At 47.2% G+C, this 12,732-nt stretch overlaps 8 non-coding genes and 1 pseudogene across 8 annotated transcripts; all 9 read left to right on the top strand.

The window, feature by feature from the left end:
• Positions 1 to 372: 372 nt before the first annotated feature.
• Positions 373 to 570, top strand: LOC142287917 (U2 spliceosomal RNA). The gene has a single exon (XR_012748809.1). It is a non-coding gene; the product is annotated as a U2 spliceosomal RNA (small nuclear RNA).
• A 1,387-nt stretch (positions 571 to 1,957) lies between these two features.
• On the top strand, positions 1,958 to 2,148 carry LOC142287886 (U2 spliceosomal RNA). Its single transcript, XR_012748781.1, has one exon. It is a non-coding gene; the product is annotated as a U2 spliceosomal RNA (small nuclear RNA).
• A 1,387-nt stretch (positions 2,149 to 3,535) lies between these two features.
• On the top strand, positions 3,536 to 3,726 carry LOC142287908 (U2 spliceosomal RNA). The gene has a single exon (XR_012748803.1). It is a non-coding gene; the product is annotated as a U2 spliceosomal RNA (small nuclear RNA).
• Positions 3,727 to 5,112: 1,386 nt separating this feature from the next.
• Positions 5,113 to 5,303, top strand: LOC142287885 (U2 spliceosomal RNA). The gene has a single exon (XR_012748780.1). It is a non-coding gene; the product is annotated as a U2 spliceosomal RNA (small nuclear RNA).
• Positions 5,304 to 6,690: 1,387 nt separating this feature from the next.
• On the top strand, positions 6,691 to 6,881 carry LOC142287884 (U2 spliceosomal RNA). The gene has a single exon (XR_012748779.1). It is a non-coding gene; the product is annotated as a U2 spliceosomal RNA (small nuclear RNA).
• Positions 6,882 to 8,268: 1,387 nt separating this feature from the next.
• On the top strand, positions 8,269 to 8,395 carry LOC142287867 (U2 spliceosomal RNA; annotated as a pseudogene).
• A 642-nt stretch (positions 8,396 to 9,037) lies between these two features.
• Positions 9,038 to 9,233, top strand: LOC142287918 (U2 spliceosomal RNA). The gene has a single exon (XR_012748810.1). It is a non-coding gene; the product is annotated as a U2 spliceosomal RNA (small nuclear RNA).
• A 1,592-nt stretch (positions 9,234 to 10,825) lies between these two features.
• LOC142287920 (U2 spliceosomal RNA) lies at positions 10,826 to 11,010 on the top strand. Its single transcript, XR_012748812.1, has one exon. It is a non-coding gene; the product is annotated as a U2 spliceosomal RNA (small nuclear RNA).
• A 1,387-nt stretch (positions 11,011 to 12,397) lies between these two features.
• On the top strand, positions 12,398 to 12,588 carry LOC142287882 (U2 spliceosomal RNA). Its single transcript, XR_012748778.1, has one exon. It is a non-coding gene; the product is annotated as a U2 spliceosomal RNA (small nuclear RNA).
• The last annotated feature ends 144 nt before the right edge of the window (positions 12,589 to 12,732 follow it).

Raw genomic sequence — 12,732 nt, 5'->3', positions numbered from 1 at the left:
TGGGTCAGCTTCGGCTGAGAAACCAACACCCGGTTGGAGGTCCGGGTCAGCTTCGGCTGAGAAACCAACACCCGGTTGGAGGTCCGGTTAGCCTTGGGCTGAGAAACCAACACCGGTTGACGGTCCGGGCAGTTTCGGCTGCGAAACCAACAACTAGTAGCTCTCTACTCCACTTGGGTAAGATGCCTGGGTGGACGCTGGGAGCAACGACAAGGCTCAACCAGGCTTCGGCTTGGGGGAGCACCGAAGATCCCTGACCCTTGCTGTGGCCTTCTGGCTCGGAGGGACGGGGTTGATTTTTGGGGACCCTCTCCTCACGGAGGGGTCCACACGAATCCTAGCCTTTGCACTGTTTTTGGTGTGACTTCGGTCATGCATTTTTTGCGGTGCTTTGGAAAGCTTCATTAAATCAAAAAATCTGTTCTTATCAGTTTAATATCTGATACGTCCCCTATCTGGGGACCATATATTAAATGGATTTTTAGAACAGGGAGATGGAAAAAGAGCTTGCTCTGTCCACTCCACGCATTGACCTGGTATTGCAGTACCTCCAGGAACGGTGCACCCCTTCTTAACCCAGTTTCCAAAAGCAGAACTCAATTCACCTGATTCATATTAGCCCGATTTAATGAATTGGAAGAAAGCATACGTCTTCATATGCACCTCAATTTGGCCCATTCACTTTTCACACTTCCTCCTTTTGTTTTTTATCTTTCACACTTTTGACTTTCTTTATTCATCCAAATAGCAAACTCATCACCACTCAACCTGACCAACTCGGCTATGTCCCCGTGCTGCAGTTCTCTGTCTTATCTAGATCATTTGCAATTGAATGGAATAGATCCCTTTTGGACAAAGTGGATTCACCTGCTGCTGCAGTGACCACAGGTGTGATAACATCTAGAATTGGCATCTGGTGCGATCTCTCCGCTTCCACTCCAAAGAAAGTTACCTGTTTATTCCTATCATGCATTGGTTTTTGGGGTTTTCTTTGAGTAATGATGATCTCTTTAGTAGTCTGTTGGCGCCCTCTCCTGGAGGAATAGTTTGCTTGCTCTTGGACATTCTAAAAGAGAGGTCATGATAGACATTGAGCTTCTGAGCTCAATTGGGGACAGTCATGGGTGATGAATGTTTGCAACCTACTGCGAAGCCTCATACCGCAATATAAGGAACGTCAAATACTAAGAAAGGGCGGCCTATGAAAGAATTACTACTTTCAATAAGTACACTTAAACGGCTAATTGGGAATAGAAAAACTGTAAAAAGCCCTCTGAGAAAGCCCCCCTCTAACCTTTGATAGTAAGCTTTTCTGTAGTCTGCCTGTTGATGTATTTTCCGTTTGAACTGTGCACAACATGAAGAGACGGAACACTGGCGGCTTGTCACAATGCCCCCCGATGACATCACAATAGCGCTGCTGCCTAGAAAACAAGCTGCGCAGAAGAAGTTGTTCTTTGGGTGGGAGGGTGGGCTAGTGGAAGGAGGGGGCAATCTCTTTTTTTCCCGGGTGGTAGGGGGATGACAGGAGAAGGGAAGCGGGTGGTGAGAAAGGTACAGAGGGCAGGGTTTGGGGGCTGGGAAGGAAAGGGAAAAGATTAGGGTTTGGGGATGATGAAAGGGCTTTCTACGGGTAAGGATGGCAAAGGGTGGCAGTGACGGAAAGTCAGGCAACCTGTCCTGTCCGTCTTTTTGTATCGTGAATTGGAAAGACTGCAAGGGGGAGGGGAGTTGCTTGCGCCCTAAAGGAGGAGTTATTCAGATTCATTGCAGTGGGCGGCGGCTGCAAAACGCACCATTCTTCTTGTTTTGGCTCTGCAAAGCAGCCTTTTCAAGGGTTGGCTTGGGTGACAAAATGTCTTGTGTAGGCGTGGGTTTGTCTCCCTCTCGCTCTCTCTCCCTAAGATGTGTCCGGCATAGGCCAGGGTGCCACTCGAGGCCCAAACCAATTCTGGTTATCGCTTCTCGGCCTTTTGGCTAAGATCAAGTGTAGTATCTGTTCTTATCAGTTTAATATCTGATACGTCCCCTATCTGGGGACCATATATTAAATGGATTTTTAGAACAGGGAGATGGAAAAAGAGCTTGCTCTGTCCACTCCACGCATTGACCTGGTATTGCAGTACCTCCAGGAACGGTGCACCCCTTCTTAACCCAGTTTCCAAAAGCAGAACTCAATTCACCTGATTCATATTAGCCCGATTTAATGAATTGGAAGAAAGCATACGTCTTCATATGCACCTCAATTTGGCCCATTCACTTTTCACACTTCCTCCTTTTGTTTTTTATCTTTCACACTTTTGACTTTCTTTATTCATCCAAATAGCAAACTCATCACCACTCAACCTGACCAACTCGGCTATGTCCCCGTGCTGCAGTTCTCTGTCTTATCTAGATCATTTGCAATTGAATGGAATAGATCCCTTTTGGACAAAGTGGATTCACCTGCTGCTGCAGTGACCACAGGTGTGATAACATCTAGAATTGGCATCTGGTGCGATCTCTCCGCTTCCACTCCAAAGAAAGTTACCTGTTTATTCCTATCATGCATTGGTTTTTGGGGTTTTCTTTGAGTAATGATGATCTCTTTAGTAGTCTGTTGGCGCCCTCTCCTGGAGGAATAGTTTGCTTGCTCTTGGACATTCTAAAAGAGAGGTCATGATAGACATTGAGCTTCTGAGCTCAATTGGGGACAGTCATGGGTGATGAATGTTTGCAACCTACTGCGAAGCCTCATACCGCAATATAAGGAACGTCAAATACTAAGAAAGGGCGGCCTATGAAAGAATTACTACTTTCAATAAGTACACTTAAACGGCTAATTGGGAATAGAAAAACTGTAAAAAGCCCTCTGAGAAAGCCCCCCTCTAACCTTTGATAGTAAGCTTTTCTGTAGTCTGCCTGTTGATGTATTTTCCGTTTGAACTGTGCACAACATGAAGAGACGGAACACTGGCGGCTTGTCACAATGCCCCCCGATGACATCACAATAGCGCTGCTGCCTAGAAAACAAGCTGCGCAGAAGAAGTTGTTCTTTGGGTGGGAGGGTGGGCTAGTGGAAGGAGGGGGCAATCTCTTTTTTTCCCGGGTGGTAGGGGGATGACAGGAGAAGGGAAGCGGGTGGTGAGAAAGGTACAGAGGGCAGGGTTTGGGGGCTGGGAAGGAAAGGGAAAAGATTAGGGTTTGGGGATGATGAAAGGGCTTTCTACGGGTAAGGATGGCAAAGGGTGGCAGTGACGGAAAGTCAGGCAACCTGTCCTGTCCGTCTTTTTGTATCGTGAATTGGAAAGACTGCAAGGGGGAGGGGAGTTGCTTGCGCCCTAAAGGAGGAGTTATTCAGATTCATTGCAGTGGGCGGCGGCTGCAAAACGCACCATTCTTCTTGTTTTGGCTCTGCAAAGCAGCCTTTTCAAGGGTTGGCTTGGGTGACAAAATGTCTTGTGTAGGCGTGGGTTTGTCTCCCTCTCGCTCTCTCTCCCTAAGATGTGTCCGGCATAGGCCAGGGTGCCACTCGAGGCCCAAACCAATTCTGGTTATCGCTTCTCGGCCTTTTGGCTAAGATCAAGTGTAGTATCTGTTCTTATCAGTTTAATATCTGATACGTCCCCTATCTGGGGACCATATATTAAATGGATTTTTAGAACAGGGAGATGGAAAAAGAGCTTGCTCTGTCCACTCCACGCATTGACCTGGTATTGCAGTACCTCCAGGAACGGTGCACCCTTCTTAACCCAGTTTCCAAAAGCAGAACTCAATTCACCTGATTCATATTAGCCCGATTTAATGAATTGGAAGAAAGCATACGTCTTCATATGCACCTCAATTTGGCCCATTCACTTTTCACACTTCCTCCTTTTGTTTTTTATCTTTCACACTTTTGACTTTCTTTATTCATCCAAATAGCAAACTCATCACCACTCAACCTGACCAACTCGGCTATGTCCCCGTGCTGCAGTTCTCTGTCTTATCTAGATCATTTGCAATTGAATGGAATAGATCCCTTTTGGACAAAGTGGATTCACCTGCTGCTGCAGTGACCACAGGTGTGATAACATCTAGAATTGGCATCTGGTGCGATCTCTCCGCTTCCACTCCAAAGAAAGTTACCTGTTTATTCCTATCATGCATTGGTTTTTGGGGTTTTCTTTGAGTAATGATGATCTCTTTAGTAGTCTGTTGGCGCCCTCTCCTGGAGGAATAGTTTGCTTGCTCTTGGACATTCTAAAAGAGAGGTCATGATAGACATTGAGCTTCTGAGCTCAATTGGGGACAGTCATGGGTGATGAATGTTTGCAACCTACTGCGAAGCCTCATACCGCAATATAAGGAACGTCAAATACTAAGAAAGGGCGGCCTATGAAAGAATTACTACTTTCAATAAGTACACTTAAACGGCTAATTGGGAATAGAAAAACTGTAAAAAGCCCTCTGAGAAAGCCCCCCTCTAACCTTTGATAGTAAGCTTTTCTGTAGTCTGCCTGTTGATGTATTTTCCGTTTGAACTGTGCACAACATGAAGAGACGGAACACTGGCGGCTTGTCACAATGCCCCCCGATGACATCACAATAGCGCTGCTGCCTAGAAAACAAGCTGCGCAGAAGAAGTTGTTCTTTGGGTGGGAGGGTGGGCTAGTGGAAGGAGGGGGCAATCTCTTTTTTTCCCGGGTGGTAGGGGGATGACAGGAGAAGGGAAGCGGGTGGTGAGAAAGGTACAGAGGGCAGGGTTTGGGGGCTGGGAAGGAAAGGGAAAAGATTAGGGTTTGGGGATGATGAAAGGGCTTTCTACGGGTAAGGATGGCAAAGGGTGGCAGTGACGGAAAGTCAGGCAACCTGTCCTGTCCGTCTTTTTGTATCGTGAATTGGAAAGACTGCAAGGGGGAGGGGAGTTGCTTGCGCCCTAAAGGAGGAGTTATTCAGATTCATTGCAGTGGGCGGCGGCTGCAAAACGCACCATTCTTCTTGTTTTGGCTCTGCAAAGCAGCCTTTTCAAGGGTTGGCTTGGGTGACAAAATGTCTTGTGTAGGCGTGGGTTTGTCTCCCTCTCGCTCTCTCTCCCTAAGATGTGTCCGGCATAGGCCAGGGTGCCACTCGAGGCCCAAACCAATTCTGGTTATCGCTTCTCGGCCTTTTGGCTAAGATCAAGTGTAGTATCTGTTCTTATCAGTTTAATATCTGATACGTCCCCTATCTGGGGACCATATATTAAATGGATTTTTAGAACAGGGAGATGGAAAAAGAGCTTGCTCTGTCCACTCCACGCATTGACCTGGTATTGCAGTACCTCCAGGAACGGTGCACCCCTTCTTAACCCAGTTTCCAAAAGCAGAACTCAATTCACCTGATTCATATTAGCCCGATTTAATGAATTGGAAGAAAGCATACGTCTTCATATGCACCTCAATTTGGCCCATTCACTTTTCACACTTCCTCCTTTTGTTTTTTATCTTTCACACTTTTGACTTTCTTTATTCATCCAAATAGCAAACTCATCACCACTCAACCTGACCAACTCGGCTATGTCCCCGTGCTGCAGTTCTCTGTCTTATCTAGATCATTTGCAATTGAATGGAATAGATCCCTTTTGGACAAAGTGGATTCACCTGCTGCTGCAGTGACCACAGGTGTGATAACATCTAGAATTGGCATCTGGTGCGATCTCTCCGCTTCCACTCCAAAGAAAGTTACCTGTTTATTCCTATCATGCATTGGTTTTTGGGGTTTTCTTTGAGTAATGATGATCTCTTTAGTAGTCTGTTGGCGCCCTCTCCTGGAGGAATAGTTTGCTTGCTCTTGGACATTCTAAAAGAGAGGTCATGATAGACATTGAGCTTCTGAGCTCAATTGGGGACAGTCATGGGTGATGAATGTTTGCAACCTACTGCGAAGCCTCATACCGCAATATAAGGAACGTCAAATACTAAGAAAGGGCGGCCTATGAAAGAATTACTACTTTCAATAAGTACACTTAAACGGCTAATTGGGAATAGAAAAACTGTAAAAAGCCCTCTGAGAAAGCCCCCCTCTAACCTTTGATAGTAAGCTTTTCTGTAGTCTGCCTGTTGATGTATTTTCCGTTTGAACTGTGCACAACATGAAGAGACGGAACACTGGCGGCTTGTCACAATGCCCCCCGATGACATCACAATAGCGCTGCTGCCTAGAAAACAAGCTGCGCAGAAGAAGTTGTTCTTTGGGTGGGAGGGTGGGCTAGTGGAAGGAGGGGGCAATCTCTTTTTTTCCCGGGTGGTAGGGGGATGACAGGAGAAGGGAAGCGGGTGGTGAGAAAGGTACAGAGGGCAGGGTTTGGGGGCTGGGAAGGAAAGGGAAAAGATTAGGGTTTGGGGATGATGAAAGGGCTTTCTACGGGTAAGGATGGCAAAGGGTGGCAGTGACGGAAAGTCAGGCAACCTGTCCTGTCCGTCTTTTTGTATCGTGAATTGGAAAGACTGCAAGGGGGAGGGGAGTTGCTTGCGCCCTAAAGGAGGAGTTATTCAGATTCATTGCAGTGGGCGGCGGCTGCAAAACGCACCATTCTTCTTGTTTTGGCTCTGCAAAGCAGCCTTTTCAAGGGTTGGCTTGGGTGACAAAATGTCTTGTGTAGGCGTGGGTTTGTCTCCCTCTCGCTCTCTCTCCCTAAGATGTGTCCGGCATAGGCCAGGGTGCCACTCGAGGCCCAAACCAATTCTGGTTATCGCTTCTCGGCCTTTTGGCTAAGATCAAGTGTAGTATCTGTTCTTATCAGTTTAATATCTGATACGTCCCCTATCTGGGGACCATATATTAAATGGATTTTTAGAACAGGGAGATGGAAAAAGAGCTTGCTCTGTCCACTCCACGCATTGACCTGGTATTGCAGTACCTCCAGGAACGGTGCACCCCTTCTTAACCCAGTTTCCAAAAGCAGAACTCAATTCACCTGATTCATATTAGCCCGATTTAATGAATTGGAAGAAAGCATACGTCTTCATATGCACCTCAATTTGGCCCATTCACTTTTCACACTTCCTCCTTTTGTTTTTTATCTTTCACACTTTTGACTTTCTTTATTCATCCAAATAGCAAACTCATCACCACTCAACCTGACCAACTCGGCTATGTCCCCGTGCTGCAGTTCTCTGTCTTATCTAGATCATTTGCAATTGAATGGAATAGATCCCTTTTGGACAAAGTGGATTCACCTGCTGCTGCAGTGACCACAGGTGTGATAACATCTAGAATTGGCATCTGGTGCGATCTCTCCGCTTCCACTCCAAAGAAAGTTACCTGTTTATTCCTATCATGCATTGGTTTTTGGGGTTTTCTTTGAGTAATGATGATCTCTTTAGTAGTCTGTTGGCGCCCTCTCCTGGAGGAATAGTTTGCTTGCTCTTGGACATTCTAAAAGAGAGGTCATGATAGACATTGAGCTTCTGAGCTCAATTGGGGACAGTCATGGGTGATGAATGTTTGCAACCTACTGCGAAGCCTCATACCGCAATATAAGGAACGTCAAATACTAAGAAAGGGCGGCCTATGAAAGAATTACTACTTTCAATAAGTACACTTAAACGGCTAATTGGGAATAGAAAAACTGTAAAAAGCCCTCTGAGAAAGCCCCCCTCTAACCTTTGATAGTAAGCTTTTCTGTAGTCTGCCTGTTGATGTATTTTCCGTTTGAACTGTGCACAACATGAAGAGACGGAACACTGGCGGCTTGTCACAATGCCCCCCGATGACATCACAATAGCGCTGCTGCCTAGAAAACAAGCTGCGCAGAAGAAGTTGTTCTTTGGGTGGGAGGGTGGGCTAGTGGAAGGAGGGGGCAATCTCTTTTTTTCCCGGGTGGTAGGGGGATGACAGGAGAAGGGAAGCGGGTGGTGAGAAAGGTACAGAGGGCAGGGTTTGGGGGCTGGGAAGGAAAGGGAAAAGATTAGGGTTTGGGGATGATGAAAGGGCTTTCTACGGGTAAGGATGGCAAAGGGTGGCAGTGACGGAAAGTCAGGCAACCTGTCCTGTCCGTCTTTTTGTATCGTGAATTGGAAAGACTGCAAGGGGGAGGGGAGTTGCTTGCGCCCTAAAGGAGGAGTTATTCAGATTCATTGCAGTGGGCGGCGGCTGCAAAACGCACCATTCTTCTTGTTTTGGCTCTGCAAAGCAGCCTTTTCAAGGGTTGGCTTGGGTGACAAAATGTCTTGTGTAGGCGTGGGTTTGTCTCCCTCTCGCTCTCTCTCCCTAAGATGTGTCCGGCATAGGCCAGGGTGCCACTCGAGGCCCAAACCAATTCTGGTTATCGCTTCTCGGCCTTTTGGCTAAGATCAAGTGTAGTATCTGTGAGGCTCGGCAGATGCAATGCACACTGGAAGGTTGCGCTTGCTAGTACTCTTAATGTATAGTATATTCATCTAGAGGAAAACATGGCCCTACCAGGATCGAGGCTATTAGACTGAGTAAGTGTGGGGGCTATGGTGCAATGTGCCCCAGGACTGACGACCCTGGAGTGAGTCTGAGCTTGCTGGCTTGGGACCCCGGCGAGCCTTGGGCTCTGTAGCACACCGTACCTTGCCCTTTCATACTTTCTGAGCATATTGCTCTATCCCGGCCTTCTGGCTAGGAAGGAAAATTTTTATAATCATGGTCGGAGGTCCGTTCAGCTTTGGGCTGAGAAACCAACACCCGGTTGGAGGTCCGGGTCAGCTTCGGCTGAGAAACCAACACCCGGTTGGAGGTCCGGGTCAGCTTCGGCTGAGAAACCAACACCCGGTTGGAGGTCCGGTTAGCCTTGGGCTGAGAAACCAACACCGGTTGACGGTCCGGGCAGTTTCGGCTGCGAAACCAACAACTAGTAGCTCTCTACTCCACTTGGGTAAGATGCCTGGGTGGACGCTGGGAGCAACGACAAGGCTCAACCAGGCTTCGGCTTGGGGGAGCACCGAAGATCCCTGACCCTTGCTGTGGCCTTCTGGCTCGGAGGGACGGGGTTGATTTTTGGGGACCCTCTCCTCACGGAGGGGTCCACACGAATCCTAGCCTTTGCACTGTTTTTGGTGTGACTTCGGTCATGCATTTTTTGCGGTGCTTTGGAAAGCTTCATTAAATCAAAATCTGTTCTTATCAGTTTAATATCTGATACGTCCCCTATCTGGGGACCATATATTAAATGGATTTTTAGAACAGGGAGATGGAAAAAGAGCTTGCTCTGTCCACTCCACGCATTGACCTGGTATTGCAGTACCTCCAGGAACGGTGCACCCCTTCTTAACCCAGTTTCCAAAAGCAGAACTCAATTCACCTGATTCATATTAGCCCGATTTAATGAATTGGAAGAAAGCATACGTCTTCATATGCACCTCAATTTGGCCCATTCACTTTTCACACTTCCTCCTTTTGTTTTTTATCTTTCACACTTTTGACTTTCTTTATTCATCCAAATAGCAAACTCATCACCACTCAACCTGACCAACTCGGCTATGTCCCCGTGCTGCAGTTCTCTGTCTTATCTAGATCATTTGCAATTGAATGGAATAGATCCCTTTTGGACAAAGTGGATTCACCTGCTGCTGCAGTGACCACAGGTGTGATAACATCTAGAATTGGCATCTGGTGCGATCTCTCCGCTTCCACTCCAAAGAAAGTTACCTGTTTATTCCTATCATGCATTGGTTTTTGGGGGTTTCTTTGAGTAATGATGATCTCTTTAGTAGTCTGTTGGCGCCCTCTCCTGGAGGAATAGTTTGCTTGCTCTTGGACATTCTAAAAGAGAGGTCATGATAGACATTGAGCTTCTGAGCTCAATTGGGGACAGTCATGGGTGATGAATGTTTGCAACCTACTGCGAAGCCTCATACCGCAATATAAGGAACGTCAAATACTAAGAAAGGGCGGCCTATGAAAGAATTACTACTTTCAATAAGTACACTTAAACGGCTAATTGGGAATAGAAAAACTGTAAAAAGCCCTCTGAGAAAGCCCCCCTCTAACCTTTGATAGTAAGCTTTTCTGTAGTCTGCCTGTTGATGTATTTTCCGTTTGAACTGTGCACAACATGAAGAGACGGAACACTGGCGGCTTGTCACAATGCCCCCCGATGACATCACAATAGCGCTGCTGCCTAGAAAACAAGCTGCGCAGAAGAAGTTGTTCTTTGGGTGGGAGGGTGGGCTAGTGGAAGGAGGGGGCAATCTCTTTTTTTCCCGGGTGGTAGGGGGATGACAGGAGAAGGGAAGCGGGTGGTGAGAAAGGTACAGAGGGCAGGGTTTGGGGGCTGGGAAGGAAAGGGAAAAGATTAGGGTTTGGGGATGATGAAAGGGCTTTCTACGGGTAAGGATGGCAAAGGGTGGCAGTGACGGAAAGTCAGGCAACCTGTCCTGTCCGTCTTTTTGTATCGTGAATTGGAAAGACTGCAAGGGGGAGGGGAGTTGCTTGCGCCCTAAAGGAGGAGTTATTCAGATTCATTGCAGTGGGCGGCGGCTGCAAAACGCACCATTCTTCTTGTTTTGGCTCTGCAAAGCAGCCTTTTCAAGGGTTGGCTTGGGTGACAAAATGTCTTGTGTAGGCGTGGGTTTGTCTCCCTCTCGCTCTCTCTCCCTAAGATGTGTCCGGCATAGGCCAGGGTGCCACTCGAGGCCCAAACCAATTCTGGTTATCGCTTCTCGGCCTTTTGGCTAAGATCAAGTGTAGTCCCTTCGTTGGGTTTGCCTTGGTCTTGGCTGGGAGGGGCCCGGGCTTGCACAACCGCCGGCCTCGGGGATTGTTGCGCCTTTTGGTGCTTACGTCCCCTTATGGCTGGTGGTTCCTGGGCTCGGGAGGCGATCACCTGCGGCACTGCGCTTTTGTGTGGTGGCCGATGACCGTTTTCTGAAATTTGCGGATGAAATCTCATCTGTTCTTATCAGTTTAATATCTGATACGTCCCCTATCTGGGGACCATATATTAAATGGATTTTTAGAACAGGGAGATGGAAAAAGAGCTTGCTCTGTCCACTCCACGCATTGACCTGGTATTGCAGTACCTCCAGGAACGGTGCACCCCTTCTTAACCCAGTTTCCAAAAGCAGAACTCAATTCACCTGATTCATATTAGCCCGATTTAATGAATTGGAAGAAAGCATACGTCTTCATATGCACCTCAATTTGGCCCATTCACTTTTCACACTTCCTCCTTTTGTTTTTTATCTTTCACACTTTTGACTTTCTTTATTCATCCAAATAGCAAACTCATCACCACTCAACCTGACCAACTCGGCTATGTCCCCGTGCTGCAGTTCTCTGTCTTATCTAGATCATTTGCAATTGAATGGAATAGATCCCTTTTGGACAAAGTGGATTCACCTGCTGCTGCAGTGACCACAGGTGTGATAACATCTAGAATTGGCATCTGGTGCGATCTCTCCGCTTCCACTCCAAAGAAAGTTACCTGTTTATTCCTATCATGCATTGGTTTTTGGGGTTTTCTTTGAGTAATGATGATCTCTTTAGTAGTCTGTTGGCGCCCTCTCCTGGAGGAATAGTTTGCTTGCTCTTGGACATTCTAAAAGAGAGGTCATGATAGACATTGAGCTTCTGAGCTCAATTGGGGACAGTCATGGGTGATGAATGTTTGCAACCTACTGCGAAGCCTCATACCGCAATATAAGGAACGTCAAATACTAAGAAAGGGCGGCCTATGAAAGAATTACTACTTTCAATAAGTACACTTAAACGGCTAATTGGGAATAGAAAAACTGTAAAAAGCCCTCTGAGAAAGCCCCCCTCTAACCTTTGATAGTAAGCTTTTCTGTAGTCTGCCTGTTGATGTATTTTCCGTTTGAACTGTGCACAACATGAAGAGACGGAACACTGGCGGCTTGTCACAATGCCCCCCGATGACATCACAATAGCGCTGCTGCCTAGAAAACAAGCTGCGCAGAAGAAGTTGTTCTTTGGGTGGGAGGGTGGGCTAGTGGAAGGAGGGGGCAATCTCTTTTTTTCCCGGGTGGTAGGGGGATGACAGGAGAAGGGAAGCGGGTGGTGAGAAAGGTACAGAGGGCAGGGTTTGGGGGCTGGGAAGGAAAGGGAAAAGATTAGGGTTTGGGGATGATGAAAGGGCTTTCTACGGGTAAGGATGGCAAAGGGTGGCAGTGACGGAAAGTCAGGCAACCTGTCCTGTCCGTCTTTTTGTATCGTGAATTGGAAAGACTGCAAGGGGGAGGGGAGTTGCTTGCGCCCTAAAGGAGGAGTTATTCAGATTCATTGCAGTGGGCGGCGGCTGCAAAACGCACCATTCTTCTTGTTTTGGCTCTGCAAAGCAGCCTTTTCAAGGGTTGGCTTGGGTGACAAAATGTCTTGTGTAGGCGTGGGTTTGTCTCCCTCTCGCTCTCTCTCCCTAAGATGTGTCCGGCATAGGCCAGGGTGCCACTCGAGGCCCAAACCAATTCTGGTTATCGCTTCTCGGCCTTTTGGCTAAGATCAAGTGTAGTATCTGTTCTTATCAGTTTAATATCTGATACGTCCCCTATCTGGGGACCATATATTAAATGGATTTTTAGAACAGGGAGATGGAAAAAGAGCTTGCTCTGTCCACTCCACGCATTGACCTGGTATTGCAGTACCTCCAGGAACGGTGCACCCCTTCTTAACCCAGTTTCCAAAAGCAGAACTCAATTCACCTGATTCATATTAGCCCGATTTAATGAATTGGAAGAAAGCATACGTCTTCATATGCACCTCAATTTGGCCCATTCACTTTTCACACTTCCTCCTTTTGTTTTTTATCTT

This window comes from Anomaloglossus baeobatrachus, unplaced genomic scaffold (genome assembly GCF_048569485.1).
Source record: "Anomaloglossus baeobatrachus isolate aAnoBae1 unplaced genomic scaffold, aAnoBae1.hap1 Scaffold_761, whole genome shotgun sequence".
Lineage (NCBI taxonomy): Eukaryota > Metazoa > Chordata > Amphibia > Anura > Aromobatidae > Anomaloglossus > Anomaloglossus baeobatrachus.
The sequence above is the reverse complement of the archived record's forward strand: the minus strand, read 5'-3'. Positions and strand labels throughout refer to the sequence as shown.